Here is a 10,537-nt window from a genome sequence, read left to right on the forward strand (position 1 = left end):
TACAACAAAAATTACTTTGCTGCAGGTTCCAGTAGTAACTATGAGATGGTTAAGTAGTGGATTCGAATACCCGGATGATGAAAGATTTTAAGACTGGGGAAGTACTTGTCCCTCTCAAAACATGTCAAAAAAGAAATCATTTACGTGGATTCTAATACGTTATGTTAAATAAATAATTTTAAAATGTACTACTCTAGCGTACTTTTATTTTTGATACTTTTTTTTTCAAATAATCATGTAGTAAATGCCATTTAAACATTATTTCAGTTTTATTAAAGAACCAATTATTATCTATATTTATTTTGGATGAAATGTATATGATTCTGTCTATAACACCAACTTCCATTGGATTCCATATTCATCGTCTTTATGCTTAAAAGGTATGTGATTTTCATAATGAACGCTATCTATATAATTTCTAAATAAGAGCTATATGAAAAGCATTATGGAAAAAAGCTATATGTTTTTGGTAATGACTTGAACATGATTACTTCTCAGAGTGTACTGGGTGGAGTGTAGCATGAAAGCGTCAAAACCGATTGTGTAAAAGCAAGAATCGGAAGGAACACGAAGAGAAGTGAATACCAATACACTTGTATCTGCGAGGCACGAGTGAAAGCATTAAGCATCCATTCGCCGAATGCATTGAACTGAGTGAGCGGATTCCCACTCACTGAATCATTCCGTGGTGTGGATTGCCAGTCAGTGAACACTCATCAGCACTCAAATCCGAATGCCACTCCAACGGAATCAGAATGTAAACAATCATTCGGTATGCATTCGGTTGCCTTCGGCTTTTAGAATCGGTAGCGACTCAATCAGTTGCCGTTTTTTGGTTCGCTTGGCGTTCGCCGAAGAAGCAGAATGGGCACTGGAAATTGAAACGTTCGGCTTGGTTAGAGAAACGACTTTCTCGCTCCCGACTGTGCGTGGAAGCGAGTGAGGGAAACACAAAAACTGAGTGAGTGTTTCCCATGCTTGGTTACAGTCAGCGAAGCCAGTGAAACTCACGCCTATCGTTGCTGTAGGCAAAGAGCCTAGGAAATTGCAAAACACCCGTTGCTAAGGGCAACCCCAAATTACTGTAGAAAAATGTTCTATTTCCCGCTGCATTTCCTGCATTTAGAGCCTTCAATGACACTAACGATTTAGAAAATTCATGTACCCAATATAGGCTGCTTGGTGAGATTCACGTTTTTAAACTACTGTACTGGGAAAGTCACGTGATTTTCGCGAAATTCATTCCCAGCACTGCTTTTAAGACCTACTGTTTGAAATGAATTCAAATTCGTTAAAAATTAATAATTCGATAATCATTTAAGAGTTTTTCTTGAGCCTGGAATTATTTCTTAAGACCTGGAAAAAACCTGGAAATATCAGGGAATTTCATTTCAGTAAACGAGTAGACACCCTGTGCAAAAAAACGGCGTTCGATGATAATACTGTAGGGTATGCTCCTATTATAGAGGACTTATGCACGGTGTTAAAAGTTTTTTTTCCTTTATTGATAAAACGAAAACGTTACAAAACTTATACTAATAAAACTCTGCAATTTCTTACTTATTCTTACGTAATCCATCTGCAGAAGCATTTTGCCACATCTTATTTTTCCATCGTTAAGATAACTAATTGTTCAAATAATAACTGATACCTATAGTTGTTAGCCACAGAGTAACTTTACTTTGATACTGTCTTTCTTGAATCACACTAGAAAGCATTTCTTCTGGGTCATCTACAGATATTTTTATTTTTTCCTTCATGCTGCTCGTTATCCATTCCCAAACAACTTTACTGTTTGTACAAAACTTTGCCAACAACTCCAGGAATCCTCTGGGCAAATAACTTGTATTTTGTTGAGATAATTTAATATAAATATAAAAATGCGCTTTTCATCTGAGCTTATGAATTTCATATTTAAATTTTGCCAGCATTTATAAGGGTATTTATTTACAAGATTTAGCGTAATGATTTTATTATCTAACAGAAAATTATTATATATATATATATATATATATATATATATATATATATATATATATATATATATATATATATATATATATATATATATATTTTATTTTATATTTTATCTTTATTAACGAGATTTTTAGCCCTACAACTTTTTTGTCAGTGACTGCTGTTCCGAAACGTCTCGTCAGGCGATCAGCTGTTCCGAAACGGTTCGTAAAATGGCTTATACTCATTAAACGATCGATGAACACTAGTGTGGGACAAAATTTAGATTCTCGCTCCAGTCCACTTTTCGGATTGCATTTAAGTCCCATAACAACTGTGCAAAATTTCAGCTCGATCGGTGAAACTATATTTACGCGCCAGCCGTCCAAAGTTTGTATGGGATTTACTATGGGAAAACTTACTTTTGCAAAGAAAAATCGCCAGAGGTCCCATCGACCGCTATAATAAATCTGAATACATACCTCGATAGGTATTTCTACGATGAAGAATATTGCCCAAGACCGCGAAACAATCCGACACTTGTGAAAAAAGTTATTCAATTAAAATCTATTAGCAAGGCGAAGTAGGGGCCCAGATAGCCGTAGCGGTAAACGCGCAGATATTCAGCAAGACCAAGCTGAAGGTCGTGGGTTCGAATCCCACCGGTCGAGGATCTTTTCGGGTTGGAAATGTTCTCGACTTCCCAGGGCATAGAGTATCATCGTACCTGCCACACGATATACGCTTGCAAAAATGGTCATTGGCAAAGCTCTCAGTTAATAACTGTGGAAGTGCTCATAAGAACACTAAGCTGAGAAGCAGGCTCTGTCCCAGTGGGGACGTAACGCCAGAAAGAAGAAGAAGAAGAAGCAAGGCGAAGTTGATTAACACGTAAAGGAATAACAATAATAACAAAATCGGGCAAAATTTCCGAATAGTATTTGTTTAATAACTTTTTTTCACAAGCATCGGATTGCTTTGGGGTCTTCGACAATGTTGTTCATCGTAGAACAATACTCGATAGATACCTATCGAGGTTTGTGTTCAGAATTTTTATAGAGGTCAATGAGCGATCTCTGGCGATTTTCCTTTGAACAAGTAAGTTTTCCCATAGTAAATCCCATACAAACTTTGAACGGCTGGCGCTAAAATATAGTTTCTCCTATCGAGCTGAAATTTTGCACAGTTGTTATGGGACCTAAATGCAATACAAAAGTGGACTGAAGCGAAAGATATTCTAAATTTTTCATATAACCGTGTCCCAGGCTAATGAACACCTTATTGGAAGGTTCGGTCAACGATGAGAACTTGTTGAACGAACAAGATGGTAAGTCGACGGTTCCATTGAACGATCCAGTTTTGGTGAGTGGCAAAAAAAGAACAGAAAATAAAGAATAGTGACCATTTCGTTGCGGACAGTTGCTGCGAGTTCTAAAATTCCCACGTTTTCAAAGAAAATATGCTTCTAATAACATCAATGCGATCAGCCCTAGGCACGCAAAAAAAAACTAGCTACAAGATTTTGTTTGGAGTAATGAAATTGATATTTTATTCCTCCAAGAAGTCGCTTTTGAGAAGATAACAAAGGAACCGTGGTACTGATTTAGTATCATCGATTTTTCTGATGTTCTTCTGAACCCAAATGGGAGAATAACTTAAAATTAATTTCAATAACATTTGCGCGCATTCTGGATCTGCTTTTCTTGAAGAACGTGACATACTTTTTACTTAAGACGTTTTGACTCATCTGTCACAGAACTGTCCCAATGTGATATTAGGCGACTTCAATTGTATTTTGTTAAAGCTAGTTTCAAATGGAACAGTTAAAAATGATAGCCAGAGACTTTAACAGCTTGTTGAAAGTCTAGCTCTCCGTGATATTGACAATTCGATCAGCTCGAAGGCTTCGTTTACGTTTTTCAAAACTAGACAGCGTGTATGTGCCAGATACATTTCTAGATGCCGTTAGAAGTTTTGAGACTTTAGCAACTCCTTTTTCCGATGGGGGATGTGGGAAGGGTTACTGGAAAAAAAATCCGACCCTTTTGATTGACGAAGAAATTAAGAATCGAAAATTTGAAAATGAAAACAAGCGCGTGCATCGTTTTGCAGGGAGAAAAAATCAGTATTTTTCAAAACGCTGTAACAAGTCAAATAGTCCAATGAAATTAGATGTCGATGGGAACTTATCTTCTGATTCAAAAACCATGAAAATTGCTATTGAAAGTCATTTTGAAGCGCTTTACAAATATGACAATGTGCTCCACCCTGGTGCATAAAATTTTCTTGATTCCAACGATAAGAGATTATTACCTGAACATTGAACCACAGATAAATTGTACTAATTGGACAGCTCCAATTACACTTTCTGAGTTAGAGCAAGCTTTATACCATACCAATCAACCAAGAAAAAAAGCCCCGGGCATGATGGTATAACATATGAATTTTATTTTAACTTTTAAATGATTTGAAAGACGATTTGCTACGATTATTTAATGATTTTTTTCAGACACTGCGCCACATTCGTCGTTCGCTGAAGAAGTGATAACACTGATACCAAAGAGTGAAAATTCTCACGTCTTGAAAGACAAAAGACCAATAAGTATGCTCAATTGCGACTCAATAGGCTGTTTACAAAAATATTATCCGTTCGTTTACAACCTTGATTTGACCCCTTGATAGGCCTAGGTCAAGCGGCGTGTATTTCGGGAAAGTCATGCACAACAAAACTAAAAATAGGGTCCTAAAGCCCTGTCCCGATTTTAGTGCCAAACGCTTAAGTTTAGGCCAAAAATACATGTTTACTCAATTTTCTAATGTTTTCCGTAGCATTTTTTTATGTTTTTTTCAGATTTTGTCTCACTCCTGGGCTTAAACTCAAATTTTGGGTGTATTTTTTTCCGTGTCCCTTCCAAAATGTCAGATAGGAACAACCCCAGTGTTAAAACTAAAACCTCTGTGGTGTTTTTGTCGACTAAGCGAACGTCAAACATGATCTCAAGTGTCAAGGTTCATTTATGAACCCAATTTTTAAATTAAAGTTTAAACATGATATAGCCGTTATTTGAGCGAGAAAAAATGCTAATTCTCGACTCGAGTGAAGTGACTCGCCGTGTAAATCAAATGGAGAGTCACTTCACTCGAGTCGAGAATTGGCTTGTTTAGGGGTATCCTGTTTTTACATATTCTGATTCTACATTACAAACTGAGCCAGAATCCAAAGTTTCATAATTTTCCGGGCCCTGGAACTATTTTCAAAACACGTTTGAATTTAGTATGGAAATCGCGTTTGAATCACCCCTCGGCAAATTTTACTTCGGGACGAGCTGTCATTATGTAAATTGAAATGTCATTGAGTCGACGTGATGAAATCTTTTTTAATCATTTACTATATCAAAATAAAGATATTAAAGCGCAATAAAATCGTGTTACACTTAGAAAAATGTGCTCTTTCGATCAAGCTACAAAGAACTGTGGATTATTCATCACTAAACAACCCAATTGTCAACTCGCTATACGACGCCGACAATTGTCACCTCACGCCAGTCGTAGAATAAACCTATTTATTTTCTGTTCCTTTTTTTGCCACTCACCAAAACTGGATCGTTCAATGGAACCGTCGACTTACCATCTTGTTCGTTCAACAAGTTCTCATCGTTGATCGAGCCTTCCAATGAGGTTTAATGAGTATCCTTCTGTGTTCGCTTACTCCTTCGTCCATGTGGTTGTTTGTGGTTTTGTCAAACGCAATACTTACGTCAGATTGTGAACGTTGTTTTTTCCTCGGTGCCACGTGTTCATCGCTATTCAGCATGTTCTGCAGCGGTGTCGACAGGGGGTTGGTAGACTTCTTTGCGGAGTCATCGGTCGCCACTGCCCGCGTGCCACGATTCTTCGAAGAAAGGACTGTTATGATTGTTGGTGGTGCCCAAGTAACCAATTAGCACTATAATTCGCCGTGCGTGCCAATATAGGTCGGACTCGATTATCCGAAATTTGTTTTTTGATTTTCTTGTTTTTTCAATTTGTATGCATAAATCTGAGATAATTTGGTATTGCAATATACAATATACCATCAACGTACCAGCACAGATGAACAGACGTAACACACTAATTATTTTCATCGCACAGTAGAATAGCGCCCAATTCTAATATTTAGTAGTTGGCCGACGGGCCACTCGTAGCGCTCATATCGCTTTTGTTCTAGTTTTACGTTTGCTCACTACCGCCACCTAGTTCGCGGTTGGCCAAATGAAGAAGTTTTAGCATTGGGCGTAAATGTTTACGTGACTATGTTTTAAATTGATAATTGTTCTAGCTGTTACGTCTGTTTGTCTGTGGTACCAGTATCCGCTTATGTTCCAGTAGCCCGCTCACGAGTTCAAAAAGTATGGTAATTTGAGTAAATGCACAAAAAATGTCCACAGAATGATTTTATTTGTCCATTTGAATTGTATAGCGGCTAAAGTTTTCAAATCTACGTTGCGTAAACTTATCATTTTTCAGTGTGAGCGGGAACATGAGCGGAAACTGGTGCACTGATGGTAAATGGTTTTGCAGTTCAATTACTTTTTTGAAAAGGTGACAATAAATAAACCTAGTGCCTGACACTCACTTAGATTTACAATAGAGTAGTTGTTTCAACGGCTTCTTTTCCCGAAAACCTTATAAAGTCAATCAAAAGCAAACAACTTTTTTTCTCCCCTTCAATATTTTCGACTTTTTGAAGGGGGTGGTGACATAAAAGAAAATTAATATTTGTATCAGCCCTAATAACTTTATCTGACATTTGTTCCAATGTTTCAACATTAGATATTATCTATTTATTCAATTGGTTTTACATTAATTAGCTTGATAAAACCTCGCCAAAAATATTTTGCCAATTAGCTCGGCTCATGGCCGCTTCTCTCCATCCTCGACTTCGTCCCACGATCTCCAGGTCCTTGTGCACCTCGTCAATCCACCTAGCTCGCTGCGCCCCACGTCTTCTTGATCCGACCAGATTCGTAGCGAACACCATCTTTACAGGACTGTTGTCCGTCATTCTTGCAACATGCCCTGCCCAGCGTATCCTTCCAGCTTTTACCACCTTCAGGATAATGGGTTCGCCGTAGAGTAGGGCGAGCTCGTAGTTAATTCTTCGCCGCCACACACCGTTATCCTGCATGCCGCCAAAGATCGTCCTAAGCACTCGGCGTTCAAAAACTCCAAGAGCTTGCAAGTCCTTCTCGAGCATATTCCAGGTCTCATGTCCGTAGAGGACTACCGGTCTTATGTGCGTTTTGTACATCGTGCATTTGGTGCGGGGGTGAATCTTTTTTAACCGCAGTTTAAAATAACTAATTTAGCTGACTACGCCCATTCTTAAAACTACCATGGAAATTCAGACCAATTTACTATGTTTACGGTACACCCCATCGCATTACTGGTACATTTGACAGAAATAATTTACAACAATCTGATTCCAACTACAGACATGGTAAAATCAAGCGCATTTCTGGTCTGCTGAAAATTGCCGGTGCGAGCGCTTAAGTTAACCCCCTAAAATGGTACTTTTTACCGCACAATTTTTTTTGCGTGTAGTAGGCACGACTTCCATTGATGATGCGCTTTCGTATTTCCCGACTAATATTGTTGTCAGCCGTCAGTAACGATCCGAGGTAGACAAACTCGTCCACCACCTTGAAGGTATACCCGTCTGCGTCGCAACACGTCCGTTGCTATCAACATTCACCGATTGACTGACCAATATTTTCACTGTGATCATTGCATACGCAGACTTTTTAATTCGCTCTCTGTGTGTAATCGTATCACTCACGCACACACTCTCTCGTTTTGTTCCGCCGAGCAAGAGGCGGCTTCTTCCAACCCAAAGTCTCCACAGATTCAAATAACTCTCCCACTAAAGCCTATTTCTAATGCGTGATGCCAAACCGAACGCAGCCCAAAGCGTTATTTTTTAAATAATCCTATTTTCAAATGATATTTATCGACATCATTTATTTCAGACCAAATTTAAATTTCCATTTCTTATAACTTTAATATTATAAAACTGTTACTATTATATACAGCTATGAATCTATTACCACACCGTCTATCGAGACACTGCTGCCTAGCCAGGCCCTGTCGCGCTCAGTACCGCCTACCAGCATGTACTTTGTTTTCGACGCATTCACCATTAGCCCGACTCTTGTTGCTTCGCGTTTCAGGTGGACGAACAAATCTGCCACCGTTTCAAATTTTCTCACAATAATATCCATGTCGACCGCGAAGCAAACAAATTTTCCGGATCTCGTGAAAAACGTGCCTCGACTATTAAGTCCGGCTCTCCGCATGACACCTCGCAATATTGAACAACAGGCACGAAAGTCCATTACCCTGTCGTAGTCCCTGCCGGGACTCGAACGGACTGGATGGAGCGTTCGCCCACTCCAGTTGTTCGCCCTTTTTGTAGATAAGGCATATAACGCCTTGCTTCCACTCCTCCGGTAGTTGTTCCGTTTCCTAGATTCTGACTATCGGCCGATGCAGACAAGCGGCCAACCTGCCCGGGCCCATCTTGATGTTTTCGGCTTCGATACCATCCTTGCCAGCGGCCTTGTTGTTCTTGAGCTGTTGAATGGCATCCTTAACTTCCCCCATCGTGGAAGCTGGTTGGTTTCCATTGTCCGCTGTGCTGACGTAGCCTTCGCTTTCGCTATCCTGACCTTCTGTGCCTGAGTTCTCTGCGCCATTCAGGTGTTCATCGTAGTGCTGTTTCCACCTTTCAATCAACTCGCGTCCGTCCGTTAAGATGCTCCCATCCTTATCCCGGCACATTTCAGCTCGCGGCACGAAGCCTTTGCTGGATGTGTTGAGTTTCTGATAGAACTTCCGCGTTTCTTTAGAACGGTACAGCAACTCCATATCTTGGCATTCCACCTCTTCCAGGCGGCGCTTTTTGTCCCGAAATAGGCGGGTTTGCTGTTTCCGCTTCAGTCTGTATCGTTCCACGTTATGCCGCGTACCATGCTGCAGCATTGCAGCCCGCGCTGCATTCTTCTCCTCCAAAACCTCCTGGCACTCCTCGTCGAACCAATCGTTTCTTGATCTCTGTCCCACATATCCGACAATGCTTTAAGCAGCGTCGTTAATGGCTGCTTTGACTGACCTCCAGGGCCCTATCGAGCTCCGCCCTCATCATTCTATGTAACTTATTAGTACTATACCAGCCCGCATAATCATGAACCGTATTTGTACTGTTTCACAAACTGTCCATTACTATTCAAAACAATATCGGGATAACTCCGTATAAGATCAAAATAACAATAAATCAACCCTACCATGAACGGTTTTCACTGTTTCGCAAATTGTAATCGGGAAAATAACAGTATGGGTAATAGGCGGGTAAGTTATGTAACCATTCAAAAACGTCGATTTCTTCAAACAAAATTTTTCGTTTACAGTTTGCCAAATGACGGATATATTGTCCATTTTATAGTGCAATCCACCATTATGCAAACTGTTATAATATTGCTCAACTATAAAATAAAAATGAAAACAAATAATGTTTGCGTAATGATTCATTTATGGTACGTTATGGTAATTTAACAATATGCGATACTATACTGATACATTTAAATAATAAGATGAATACCTTTCAAATTTGACAATAAATTTTTATTTCAACTATAAATCATTAAAGCAAATTGTTTTATTATTTTTTTATAAATGAAGAATTATTCAGCTATGCCTTTTATAATAAATCAGGAATTATTCAGGTAACAGGAGCGATCCATAGTCACAGCATTTTTCCGAAATACGCTGCGCACAAGCTTTAGTTGTTTGGTCCAAAACCCAGCCATCCGGATTATCTAACGCATCCGAGTTGATTTCATGCATGGGAAACACTCGTAGCATCCACTTCCGCTTCCACCAGATAACTTCTAGAAAAGTTGACATCTTCCTTGATATTTTTCTGTGAATAGGAGATCAGCGGAAGGAAAATAGCTGTTTTGATGATCCTCCGATTCGAAATTGGTCTGATTTTCCAGAAACTGCAGAGAAAGAAACGTTTCAAAACTTGAGTTGACAATATTTATATTAAATTTTACCTGCGAGCAGTGGGACGATGATTTGACGACGCTTTCCATTCAGCTTCCGCTCATGGTCTCAGACTTGGTTTCGCTGCAATTGACGAAAATCTTGGGTAATATTGTTTTTGGGTCAAACACGGTTAACTACTTACGTTCCGTATGGCCTTCAAGCAGTGCGGCATTGGAAGTAGGCAACAATCCCGCTTGGTAATTCCTCTAGGCCGTGGAAACAGCACAAACTCGCGAACGCTCAGTAGATTTCAGTTTATTTTTATTTTTAACTTTATCGGTTTCCAATCTGTGCAAAAAAAAATGCACGCTAGAAAACCATCAACTCAGAGTTTGTATCTTTTTCGTACAACAATTAAAAAAATATTTTTTTAATTTATATTTTTAAAAATTTTTGCTTAAAAGAAAACAATTTGAGTTTTTTTTTTTGAAATATGTAACAATAATTCTGTAAAAAACATATGCATTATTCTTTCAATATAAATATTAAAAGTTCT

The 10,537-nt window shown here is 38.9% G+C and overlaps 1 long non-coding RNA gene across 1 annotated transcript; it reads right to left on the reverse strand.

Moving 5' to 3' along the window:
• Positions 1-9,630: 9,630 nt before the first annotated feature.
• Positions 9,631-10,327, reverse strand: LOC110674609. Its single transcript, XR_002499038.1, has 3 exons — positions 10,184-10,327; positions 10,050-10,122; positions 9,631-9,992 (listed from the first exon to the last, which is right to left on the reverse strand). It is a non-coding gene; the product is annotated as an uncharacterized LOC110674609 (long non-coding RNA).
• Between the last annotated feature and the right edge of the window lie 210 nt (positions 10,328-10,537).

Source organism: Aedes aegypti, chromosome 1 (assembly GCF_002204515.2).
Source record: "Aedes aegypti strain LVP_AGWG chromosome 1, AaegL5.0 Primary Assembly, whole genome shotgun sequence".
Lineage (NCBI taxonomy): Eukaryota > Metazoa > Arthropoda > Insecta > Diptera > Culicidae > Aedes > Aedes aegypti.